This window comes from Mus musculus, chromosome 7 (genome assembly GCF_000001635.26).
Source record: "Mus musculus strain C57BL/6J chromosome 7, GRCm38.p6 C57BL/6J".
In the NCBI taxonomy this organism is placed as follows: domain Eukaryota; kingdom Metazoa; phylum Chordata; class Mammalia; order Rodentia; family Muridae; genus Mus; species Mus musculus.
Window position 1 is genome coordinate 4,447,409 of NC_000073.6, and position 11,669 is coordinate 4,459,077.

An 11,669-nucleotide genomic window follows, 5' to 3' on the forward strand; every position below is an offset into this window, starting at 1 on the left:
AAGATAAATAAATAACTTTTCATTTAAAAAGAGTGTTTTTCAAATGTCTGAGAGCCTTCATCTACCACAAATGTGAGGAGGTGTCCTAGTTAGGGTTACTATTGCTATGATAAAACACCATGACCAAAAGCGAGTTGGGGAGGAAGAGGATAATTAGAAAGGATTACAGGCTGTGATCCAGCTAGTCCAACAATGGCTGTCTACCAATGACCAAAGAATTCAGTAGTTGTTCAGTCCAAGAGGCTGGTCTTCAGTGTGTACCAGAATCCTGAAGAATGACACTCCAATGACAGTGAAACAATGGACTTGGAAAGACCGTGGTTGGAAAATTGGCACCTGGAGTTGGGTGTTGCTGTGACAGACCTGACCATGTGTTTCAGGGAGGATTGTGAAAGAACCTTGGAACTCTGGGCCTTTGAGTGTTGAGAGCTTAGTGGGCTGCTCTGTGGAAGCTTAGAAGATAAGAATGTTGAGAGCACACCAGCCAGCAGCACTCCTTCACGGCCTCTGCATCAGCTCCTCCCTCCCGGTTCCTGCCCCGTTTGAGTTCCTGTCTTGACTTCCTATGATGATGAACATGATATGGACATGTAAGTCAATAAATCCTTTCTTCTTCAACTTGCTTTGATCATGGTGTTTCATCTGACTAAAATGGTAAGAAGAAGACAAGCAGAAAAACCACAGTGGGTGCTACATTTTTTGTTTTGTTTGTTTGTTTGGAAACAGGGCCTCTTGTAGTCTAGGCTGGTCTCTAACTCACTATGTAGTTGAGGACAACCTTGAGTGCATTCAGCCTAAAATCATCTACTCCTAGAACAGACTCCTACTGAGAATGCTCTTAGTCCTCTCAACTGCCCTGGGATTGCAGCCACTCCTCCACAGAAGCAGGAAGCAGACACAGACGATGCACAAACAAACCACTGCATCTATGTTGCAATAAAGCTTTATGTGGAAAACAAGCAGAGAGACAGTTTGCCAGCCCCTACCATGCAATTTGGAAAAAAAGAAAATGTCAAGAAGGCATTTGTTACAAGAACCTGTTCCATAGTGAGTTCCAGAACATGGGCTGCCTAGAACGCGGTTATTACAAAGAGGAAGATGCAAGCAAAGTTCTGCTTTTGAAGACCTCCTGTCCAATTCCGAGACACACCCAAGGTGGGTGGAATGTCTCTGTGCACTTCAGGTTGACTCTGCACCCTTTGCCAAGATTGATATTGTCAAGAAAAAAAAAAAATGGTGCACACTGGGTGCTGTCCCAGGTGCTGAGAGTAGTCCTCCATAGGGTCCTCTGATTTCCCAGGGCAGAAGTTTCAAGACATCCAGAAAAGGTCTCTCTCAGTCCCTCCTCCCCTCCCTCACTTCCTCCCTACCTTTCTCTCTCTCTCTCTCTCTCTCTCTCTCTCTCTCTCTCTCTCTCTCTCTCTCTCTCTCCCTCCCTCCCTCCCTCCCTCCCTTCTTTCCTTTCTTCCTCCCTCCACCTCCAACCCTTGTTTTTGAAAGTGTGGCTCAGACTCCCTGTGTAGCTGAGGATGACCCTGAACTCCCAATTCTCCTGCCTCCACCCCACTCTACCCACCACATTTGGTTTGTACAGTGCTGGGTGATATGTTTTGTAAAACAAGGTATGATGCAGCAGGAGGGGGTGCCTCAGCAGGCCCATGCTGAGGCATCCCCACCCCTTGAGGTACCAGCCATACAATGGGTCTAGTATAAAATAGAGTTTATTTGGGGGCATGAGAAGGGGAGTTGAGAAAGGAGTAGAGACAGATAAAAAGAGCAGAGAGGAAAGAGAGAGGGAGGAGGAGGAGGAAGAGGAGGAGGAGGAGAGAAGGAGGGGGAGGGGGAAGGGAAGGGGAAGGGAGAGGCTGACCAAGAACACATGTCGAGAGAATGGGGGAAGGGGTCAGGGGGAGAGATCAGAAGTAGGAGTCAGAGCTCCAGAAAGCCCAGTCTTTTTATAGGAAGCCAGGCTCTCATACCTGACTGTTGCTAGGTAACTGCTGGGTGGAGCCTAGAAGAAACGTTAACATGCTAACACTGTGGTTCCTGACTGAGCATTCTAAGTGCTAGGAAAACTTACCTATTTAACACAGTACTGGGAATCAAACCCATGGCTTTGTTCATGAATGGTAGACAAGCAATCTACCAACTGAGCTAGATCCTCAGCTCCCAGAGAGGCCCTTGTTTGAAGCTACTGGATAATGAAGTCATTTGTTACATGGCCACAGCTGGTAAAACACATATTCTGTTTATCAGTACATCTTGTTAGAATAAACCTTGAGCAAACTCTGTCAGACCCAGACAAAGGTCCTATGTTGAAACTCCAACCCCTTTCCCATCACTGAGTTGCCAAACTCAGTCTCCCACTATGATCCACATCCTGATAGCTGGGGCAAGGCGGCTTCTAAACATAAAATAGCCTTGTCTGGACAAACAATTCCAGGAGGAATTGCAGACTTAGCATTTGGCTACCTGAAGCTGTGTTAACGTCCCATGTTCCAAACCTCCCATATAAACTCCAAGTATCCCTTCCCTTTTTTGGCAGACCCCTTTTCTGATGTATCAGCCCCTGACTGTTAGAAATAAACAGTCCAGTCTGTCGAGGCCAGTACCCTGTCTCTTTAAGCTGCCTCGTAAATCTAACATACCACACACCAAGCACTCCACTCATGTTCCAATAACCCAGAGAAGAGAAGAGAGGCGAGAGATGGAGGAACCAAGGCTGGGTGAGAAAGGAGGACTGGGGATGGAAAGAAGAAAGACAAAAAAAAAAAAAAAGGAGAGTTGGTGATGTTGCCTGCCAGGACCACAGAGCCTGGGCAAAGATAGGCTGGAGGCAACCCTGGAGAGGGCAGAGGAGGCCTGGGCAGGGAGGCAGGACACACCGCTGGCCAGGAAGGGTGCTTCCAAATGTGAGAAGAACTAGGCAAGAAGCAGAAGGCAGAGATGCATCTAAAGTGGGGAGGAGGTGGCAGCTTGATTTTGGGGTGACATTGCATAGATGGAAGAGATGAGTCTGCAGTCCTCAAAAAAAGGACCTAGATTATGACTTTAAGGCCAGGTTGCAAAGCTTGTCTGTGGCTTGGAGGGTATTGGGGAGCCACAGAGAAATGAAAGGTCATGAGCAAGGTGACTGTTTTCATGACTGGGGAGGTGTTTGTTTGCTCACTTTGCTTTTTGTTTTCATGTCTCTCTCTCTCTCTCTCTCTCTCTCTCTCTGTGTGTGTGTGTGTGTGTGTATGTGTGTGTGTGTGTGTGTGTGTGTGTGTGTGTGTGTGTGTGTGTGTGTGTGTGTATTTGTCATAACTGCTTTTTTTCAGGCTCAGATTCAGACTATAGACTGAAGAGGAGCAACAGCTCCAGCATCAGCTACCTCCACATGTGTTTAGCTGTACCCCAGGATCTATTCTTCCCTCCTTGCTCATGGTACTAGACCTAGCACTGGAACGGTACCCACCCTTCCTCCCCCTCCTCCTCCTCTTCCTCTTCCTCCTTCTCTTCCTCCTCCTTCCTTCCTGCTGGCTGGAGGACAGTTGTGATGGCAGCAGTGGAGCAGCTGTCTTCAGTCCCAGATGAAAGCTATGCAGTAGTGCATTCCCTGCCCACAGACGTGCCTTCCACAGCTTCAGACACACAAGATTAATCTTTGGCTCAAAACACCAAATGGAAAATTCTAGAAACAAATGCTTTATAAATTTCAAGTCGTGTTCTGAGCTGCATGATAAGATCTGGAGTTTTCTGAATGTGCAGGTGTCTCCTGCCAGCATTGAACTTAAGGAGAGCCGCTCTGTGCAGTTTCATTTAAATCTCTATCCCTGAAACATACCACAATACCTGGCATAGAATAAATGCTTAATAAACACTTGGAGAGGGAACATCTTGGATGAGTAGCCATAAAAAAATTCAGAGCACAGGCTAGGGGTGGTGGCACATGTCTTTAATCTCAGCACTCGGGAGGCAGAGATAGTCAGATCTCTGTGAGTTGGAGGTCAGCCAAACAAACAAACAAACAAAAATTCAGAGATAATATGGAGACACAGAATGCATCTCTCAACTCTCAACAGAGAAACTTCTATTTGCAGTAGAGACTCACAACTGGTCAAGGTGCAAAGACTAGGAGACTACAGAGAGCTCAGCCGTAACTGGGACATCTGTGTCATGCCACCTCCTCCTCAGCCTCAGGGATCATTGTTGAAAAGTGGTCCCCCCACCCCCAAGAGTGTAAGTCCCAGAGGCTGTGGATGTCTGGGCAGGTAAGTTGCATGTATGAACTCACTGTGATTATGACAGCATGCCCAAGACCCATGTAAGTTCAAGCCAGTCCAAATAGCAGAGTGAGTACAGGAGATGGGTATGAAGTCCCATCCTGGAGGAGGAACTATTGGCAATTGATGGACGGGGACAGGGAGAGTCAGGCAACCACATTCCAGTAGAAGGCCACACATCCAAGAATACTTGGTAGCATGAAGCTGACCCGATGGGTGGGGGAAAGAAGATCATAAAGTCCAGGGGATAGAGAAGGACAGGTGCATCTAGGCAGGATTGGGGGTAAGTGTGATCGAAATGTGTATAACATTATCAAAGAGTTAATTTTAAAAGTCTTTAAAAAGAAATTCAGATCAGGGGCCTAAGGTTGCAAAGTACCTGTCTAGCATGTATGAGGTCCTAGGTATGGGCCCAGCACTGCACATGCCAGGCATGGCGGTTCACCCATGCAATCCAAGTGCTAGGAAGGTAGAAGTAGGAGGATAGGAAGTTCAATTTCATTTTCAACTACACAGCAAACTTGAGGTCAGTCTGGGCTAGAGACTTGGTCTAAAAAAAAAAAAGGAAGGAAGGAAGGAAGGAAGGAAGGGAGGGAGGGAGGGAGGGAGGGAGGAAGAAAACAAAAAGGAAGGAGAAAATGAAGGAAAGGGAGAGAGCAAGAGGGGAAACTGAGGCTGGAACCATTAAAGCAGGTAGCAGAAGGCTGAACTGCCTGCCCACAGAACCTTTTCATTCACTTCATGTCATCTTGGCTACTGAATTGTTTGCTGCTGGCTTTTTGTCATTGACCCAGCACTTAGTTAGCCATGACCCAAGCTGTTGACCTGTCTTATCAATCACACAGGGAGGCCCTCCTAGCAGCTGTGGAGGCAGTTGCTAGAAATTACACCCATTTTAGAGAGGAAGAAACTGAAAGTCAGGAGTTCTAAAAGAAGAGGCAGTGAACAGGATATAAAGTGAATAAGTTTTTAAAAATTAATTTAATTTAAAAAAAGCAAACAAACAAACAAAAAAAACAAAACAAAAGAAGAGCTCTCACAATTGCTCCAAGCCACACCCACACTGAGGTCTGGCCACCCCCACTGCTCACTGCTACCGGCCTCCTGGGAAGGCCAAGTCTTCCAGTTTCAGTCAGGCCTCACCTTCTGTCCCTCCCAAATAACAAACAGTTCCTGCCACCAACCTGCTCCAGTCACCTCCCTCTGCCAGTCAGGCCGGTTCTGGAGAGCCACCAAGCTCCACTCAGCATCCAGGGTACTGCTCCCTGCCCCCTCTCAGGCTGCTACTGTCAGGAACTAACCATGAATGAGGGACCTAGTGACGACCACACCTGGCTCATTCCGTGGCCCTGACTAGCCTGGAACTCATTATGTAGCTCAGGCTGGCCTGGCCTTGAGTTAGTAGTGAACATCCTGCCTCTGACTCCTTGTGTGATACTCAGGCCTGCCTGGCTTAAAGCAGACGCCCCGCAATGTTGCTTGTGCTGAGCACTGATTGAACTCAAGAGGCTATTGATGATAATAAAATAAGAGGATGTAAAGCCAGGAAGGAGAGAGGTTGGTGGGTCCTGGGTGGAGTCGAGGGGAGGGAGTGGGGACAGATAAGTTCAAAGTACAGCCAAGATGGTGGTGTGAGTTCCCATGTGTGAGTTCCAGGATACCTGGAGCAACACAGTAAGAATTTACCAAGAAAGAAAGAAAGAAAGAAAGAAAGAAAGAAAGAAAGAAAGAAAGAAAGAAAGAAAGAAAGAAAGAAAGAAAGAAGAGAGAAGAAAAGAAAAAAGGAAGAGAGAGAGGGAGAGAGATGAAGGAAGGAAGGAAGAAGTGTACATACATGAGATTCTCAAAGAATAGATTTAAAACCTCTAAAAAGCCGGGCGTGGTGGCGCACGCCTTTGATCCCAGCACTTGGGAGGCAGAGGCAGGCGGATTTCTGAGTTCAAGGCCAGCCTGGTCTACAAAGTGAGTGCCAGGACAGCCAGGGCTACACAGAGAAACCCTGTCTCGAAAAACCAAAAAAAAAAAAAAAAAAGCAAAAACCTCTTAGCTGGGCAGTAGTGGCACCAGCACCCAGGAGGCAGAGGCAGGTGGATCTCTGTGCGTTCAAGGCCACCTTAGTCTACAGAGTGAGATCTAGACAGCCAGGGCTACACAGAAAAATTCTGTATCCAAAAAACAAAAACAAGAAAGGAAAGAAAGAGAGAAAGAAAAGAAATCTTTCCCTTTTAGTACTAGCAATAGAATCCAGAGCCTTCCCCATACTAGGCAGACTCACTATAGCTGAGCCATGGCCTCGGTCTCTCATTGGTGGATTCTAAGCAGATGCTCGAACCACAGCAACCCGTCCCCAGAGCCTGGCTGGAGTCTAGGCAAGTGTTTTCTCACTGAACCACACTCCCAGCCCTCAACTGGCGGACTCCAGGAAAGCTCTCCCACTTAGCTACATCCCCAGCCACAGGGACCAAAGCTACTTGAGCCCCTCAGTCACAGCTGTCCCCATCTTGACCACCTTCGCAGATTTCATCCACCAGCCTCCTTAGGGACTTCCTCCCTAGCTGGAAATCCTCTGCACATTCCTCAAAATCCAGGTCAACACTCTGGGCACCACCCTGGGAAGTCTTCCCTATCCACCCGAAGAACAACTGGCCCTGCCTGCCTCTCTTCACACCATCTCTTCATCTCTGCCCAGAGAGAGCATTTCCCTCAGGTGAAGCTGTGTGCTCAAGTATTTGGTTTGGTTTTTAGTTTAATATCATGTATGTTTCTTTCTTACTAGGTTGTTGCTATTTAATGTGTTTGCTTACGTGTGTGTGTGTGTGTGTGTGTGTGTGTGTGTGTGTGTTGGCATACTGCACACGTGAAGATCAAAGCACACCCTTCAGAGGTTGGTTCTCTCAGGCCTGGAGAGATGGCTCTGCAGTTAAGAGCACTGGTTGCTCGTCCAGAGACTCAGGTTCAATTCTCAGTCCTGAAATAATAGTTCACAACCATCTGGATCAAATGCCCTCTTCTGGCCTCTGTGTGCACCCATGTGATGTATATACATACATACAGCCAAAACACCCATACATATAAAATAGTAAAATATTCTGGCCAGGTGGTGGTGATGCGCACCTTTAATCCCAGCCCTCAGGAGACAGAGATAGCCGAATTCCTGAGTTCAAGGCCAGCCTGGTCTACAGAGTGAGTTCCAGGACAACCAGAGCTACACAGAGAAATCCTGTCTCAGAGAGAGAGAGAGACAGACAGACAGAGACAGAGACAGAGACAGAGACAGAGACAGAGACAGAGATAGATGAACCAAGGTCTCCCGCAAACTCTACCACTAGGGGATCCTAGGCACGGGCTGTACCACTGAGCCACACCCCCAACCCCTCACTGGGGGATTCTAGGCAGGGGCTCTACCACTGAGCTATGCCCCCAGCCCCTCACTAGGGGATTCTAGGCAGGGGCTCTACCACTGAGCCACGCCCCCAGCCCCTCACTAGGGGATTCTAGGCAGGGGCTCTACCACTGAGCTATGCCCCCAGCCCCTCACTGGGGGATTCTAGGCCAGTGTGCTTCTGCTAAGTAATGCTCCTACTAACTCATTTATTTATTTTTATGAAGTTGTCCAGGATCTTGGCACACACCAAATTTTCAATCCCTCCTCAGCCACAGAATTTCAGGCCTACGACCAGCTGAGAGCTGTGTCCTGAATGAACAAGTTCTCTTGAGTTCAAGCAGACATATGCTTCTGATACCCAGCCCCTGTTTCATGACCCCACCTGTTATTCGACGCGTTCTCACGACCGGCCAGGAAGAACACAACAACCAGAATCTTCTACGGCAAAGCTTTATTGCTTACATCTTATGGGGCCAGAGCGTAAGAAGCAAGAGAGAGCGAAGCAAGAGAGAGAGAAAACGAAACCCCTTTCCTCTTTAAAGAGAACAACAATTGCCTCGGACGCATCACTCCCTGATTGGCTGCAGCCCATGGCCGAGCTGACGTTCACGGGAAAAACAGAGTACAAGTAGTCGTAAATACCCTTGGCTCATGCGCAGATTATTTGTTTACCAACTTAGAACACAGGATGTCAGCGCCATCTTGTGACGGCGAATGTGGGGGCGGCTTCCCACAGTTCCCCCTTTTCTATTAATAAGAGCAAATAGGCCACCCATATTAATGAGAGTGGAGATAGAGGTCAAATCCCCAGTGTGTAGGTAAAGGAGCCATGTACAGGATTAGCTCTTAGGCTCACAGGCTTTTACCCAGAGCAACCCTGACCTGCTCCCGTGTCGTTTTGCCTGGGGGAAGGGAACTAGGACACTGAACCTTCATGAAAGATGACATGTCTCCCTAGAATAGGCTCATATATGCCGCAGAGCCTTTCCATTGCAGTGCTTAGCCTTGCAACTCTCTCGGGCTGCTGAAGCACACTCACTCTATCTCGTGCAATGAGACTAGCCTCGTGAGATATAAGAGCTGAGTGGCCAGCGACCTATTGCCTAAGCATAGATAACCATATATCAGGGGGAGCTCCATGTTCTAGTCCTGCAAGCGCCTGGGCAATAACCACCTTGTCTCTCCTAGTTTGGGCCTTAAGCTTACAGACCAATCAAAGAAGCAACACTAATCCACAGCAAAGTGTATCTCCAAATAATATTAATCCCACCCAATTTTTTAAAGAAAGAAAATGCTGAGGAGATCCAATTGGGTAATCCTTTGGTCAGCGACAGGTCCAAGCGCGTGGAGTTGACCTGAAGTCTCAATTCTCGAAGGATCTGTTCAAATTCAGCCATCCAATTCTGTAACATATACTGAAAAAGACTTTTTGACAAATTAGCTGCCCTAGTAAATTTAACATACTGAATGGAAATAACACACAATCCCGGAAACTATTGTTCACATCCCTGCTGAGTTATTTGTCATAATACATCTAGTTGTATCTGGACAAGATCTATGAGTTGATTAACCAGCATGAGACCTCTCTGTATCTTGACATTAGCTGAGGCCTGTTTATCTATGACTGTAGTCACTGAGGCTGACAAAGTGTTAATGGTGTCAGTTGTCTGGACCTGTCCAGACAGAGCCAAGGCTGTCTGAATTAAGGCCAAACCCAGTTCCTAGTTAGTGGTAAAAAAGCAGGAGAATACTTGAGCATTATACATCACCGTCATTGGGAGTGGAAATGTCGACATTATCCCCCAACGCTGCTCTCTCTTTATTATTGACGCCCTGGACATCACCAAGACGAGGGACATATTCCCTTGGTCAGTCTGGATTTTTCGGGTGAGTCTTTCTGGTACCCAAAATGGGTTGTCTTCATTCTGTGGGAAAACACAGATAGCTCCCCTGGATCTTATCAAGATAGGATCCGGGCCATACCATTTATTATCAAGGACATTTTTCCATTTAACCATCTCATTGGGCCTATCTGGCTCTGAACAATGACGTTCAGCCGCAGTATGGCCATGAGCATCAATATTTAAAAAATTAAGTGTAAAGAGTGCCAAAGACACCGACACTCTTGGTGCTCGGGGTACAGTCTCCTCAAAAGTTCCCCTCTTCTGTTTTATAAGATAGGCTTTGAGGGTGCGATGCGCACGCTCAACAATACCCTGTCCTTGAGGGTTGTATGGAAGTCCAGTCAGGTGGGTCACGTCCATCTGACGGCAGAACTGTTGGAATTTTTGAGACGTATAAGCTGGTCCATTATCAGTCTTAAGGAGTCTGGGTTTCCCCCAAGCACTCCATGCCTCAAGACAATGCTGAATCACATGTGAGGCTTTTTCTCCAGTTAACGGAGAAGCAAACATGATGCCAGAACATGTGTCAATGGACACATGGAGATATTGAAGTTTTCCAAAGGAAGAAACATGTGTAACATCCATTTGCCAGACCTGTAGAGGTCGAATACCGCGTGGGTTAATTCCCACATGAGGAACTGGCAAGAACTCACAGCAGCTTTGACATTGAGTAACAATGTCACGGGCTTCTTTTCTTGTCAAGGAGAAACGACTGCGTAATGTTTCAGCCGTCACATGAAAATTGTTATGAAAATTTCTTGCAGCCTCTACCGGGGATGATAGGGCAGCAGCCACCACTTTAGTGGCCTTATCTGCCAAATCATTTCCCAGAGCCATGGGGCCAGGTAGGCCTGAATGGGCTCTAACATGAGTAATATAAACAGGAGATCTTCTAGATAACAAAACTAATTGTATCTGCTGAAAAATATTGGCAACTCTACTGGAAGGCTTAATCACTCCAGCCACTTCTAAAAGATTTACTGCATTAACCACATAATAGGAATCTGACACAATATTAAGGGGTTTTAAAAAGGTTTTTAAAACTTCTAAGACCACTAAACATTCTACCACTTGAGGTGAATTTTCATTATATTGTTTGGATACCACTTTACCATTAGCCACATAGGCACCTATGCCAGTTTTTGATCCATCAGTATATACCACAATCCCATTTTTAAGTGGGTTTCTTACTGTTATTTGTGGAAACACAACAGATTGATTTTGGGCAAACTGTAAGATTGGATGTTTTGGATAATGGTTATCTATTTTTCCTGAAAAGGAGGTAACTAAAACTGCCCAATCATTAGATGCGGCTGCCAAGGTTTGAACCTGTGCAGCGGTATAAGGTACAATTAAAAGATATGGACTTTGCCCAAAGTGGGTGATTGCTGCTTTTAGGCCTTTAAGGGCAAGCTGTGCAATTGCATCAGGATACCAATCTATTATTTTAGCTGGGGATACGTTTGGATGGATCCACAACAATGGCCCATTCTGCCACAAAACTGCAGTTGGCAATTGTGCTGTCTTAAAGACACACAAACTGAAAGGCTGCGAATCCTCAATACGTTGTAATTGTGCATTCTGTAAGGCCTTTTCCACTTTTTGTAAGGCCTGGTTAGCAGCTAGAGTAAGAGTCCTAGGGGAGGAGATATGAGGATCTCCTTCTAAAATACTAAACAAAGGCCTTAACTCAGCGGAAGGAATCTTTAAAAAAGGTCTGAGCCAATTAATATCTCCCAACAGCTTTTGAAAATCATTTAAGGTATGGAGGTGATCTCTTCTTATCTCTACCTTTTGGGGCACAATCTTATCTGGGGACACCACAGAGCCCAAGAATTGTCCTGTATCAGAAATTTGGACCTTTTCTGTGGCTATCTGTAAACCCCACTGACTTAAAGTTTTAAGTAGAAAAGGATATGCCTTTTGTAGCATGGTAAGGTCTTTATGGCACAGGAGGATGTCATCCATGTAAAGGAGCAAAATTAAAGAGGGGAATTGTTCCCTCACTGGCAAAAGAGCTTCTTGTACATAAAGTTGACACATAGTAGGACTATTGGACATTCCCTGTGGTAAGACCTTCCATTGATACCTCTTATCAGGTTTAGCAGAATAAGC

At 46.4% G+C, this 11,669-nt stretch overlaps 1 protein-coding gene across 1 annotated transcript in view; it reads right to left on the reverse strand.

Annotated features, from left to right (window-relative positions):
• Rdh13 (retinol dehydrogenase 13 (all-trans and 9-cis)) overlaps positions 1-11,669 on the reverse strand; it is a 45,616-nt gene that overhangs the window by 21,744 nt on the left and 12,203 nt on the right. The gene's annotated exons all lie outside the window — the stretch shown is intronic.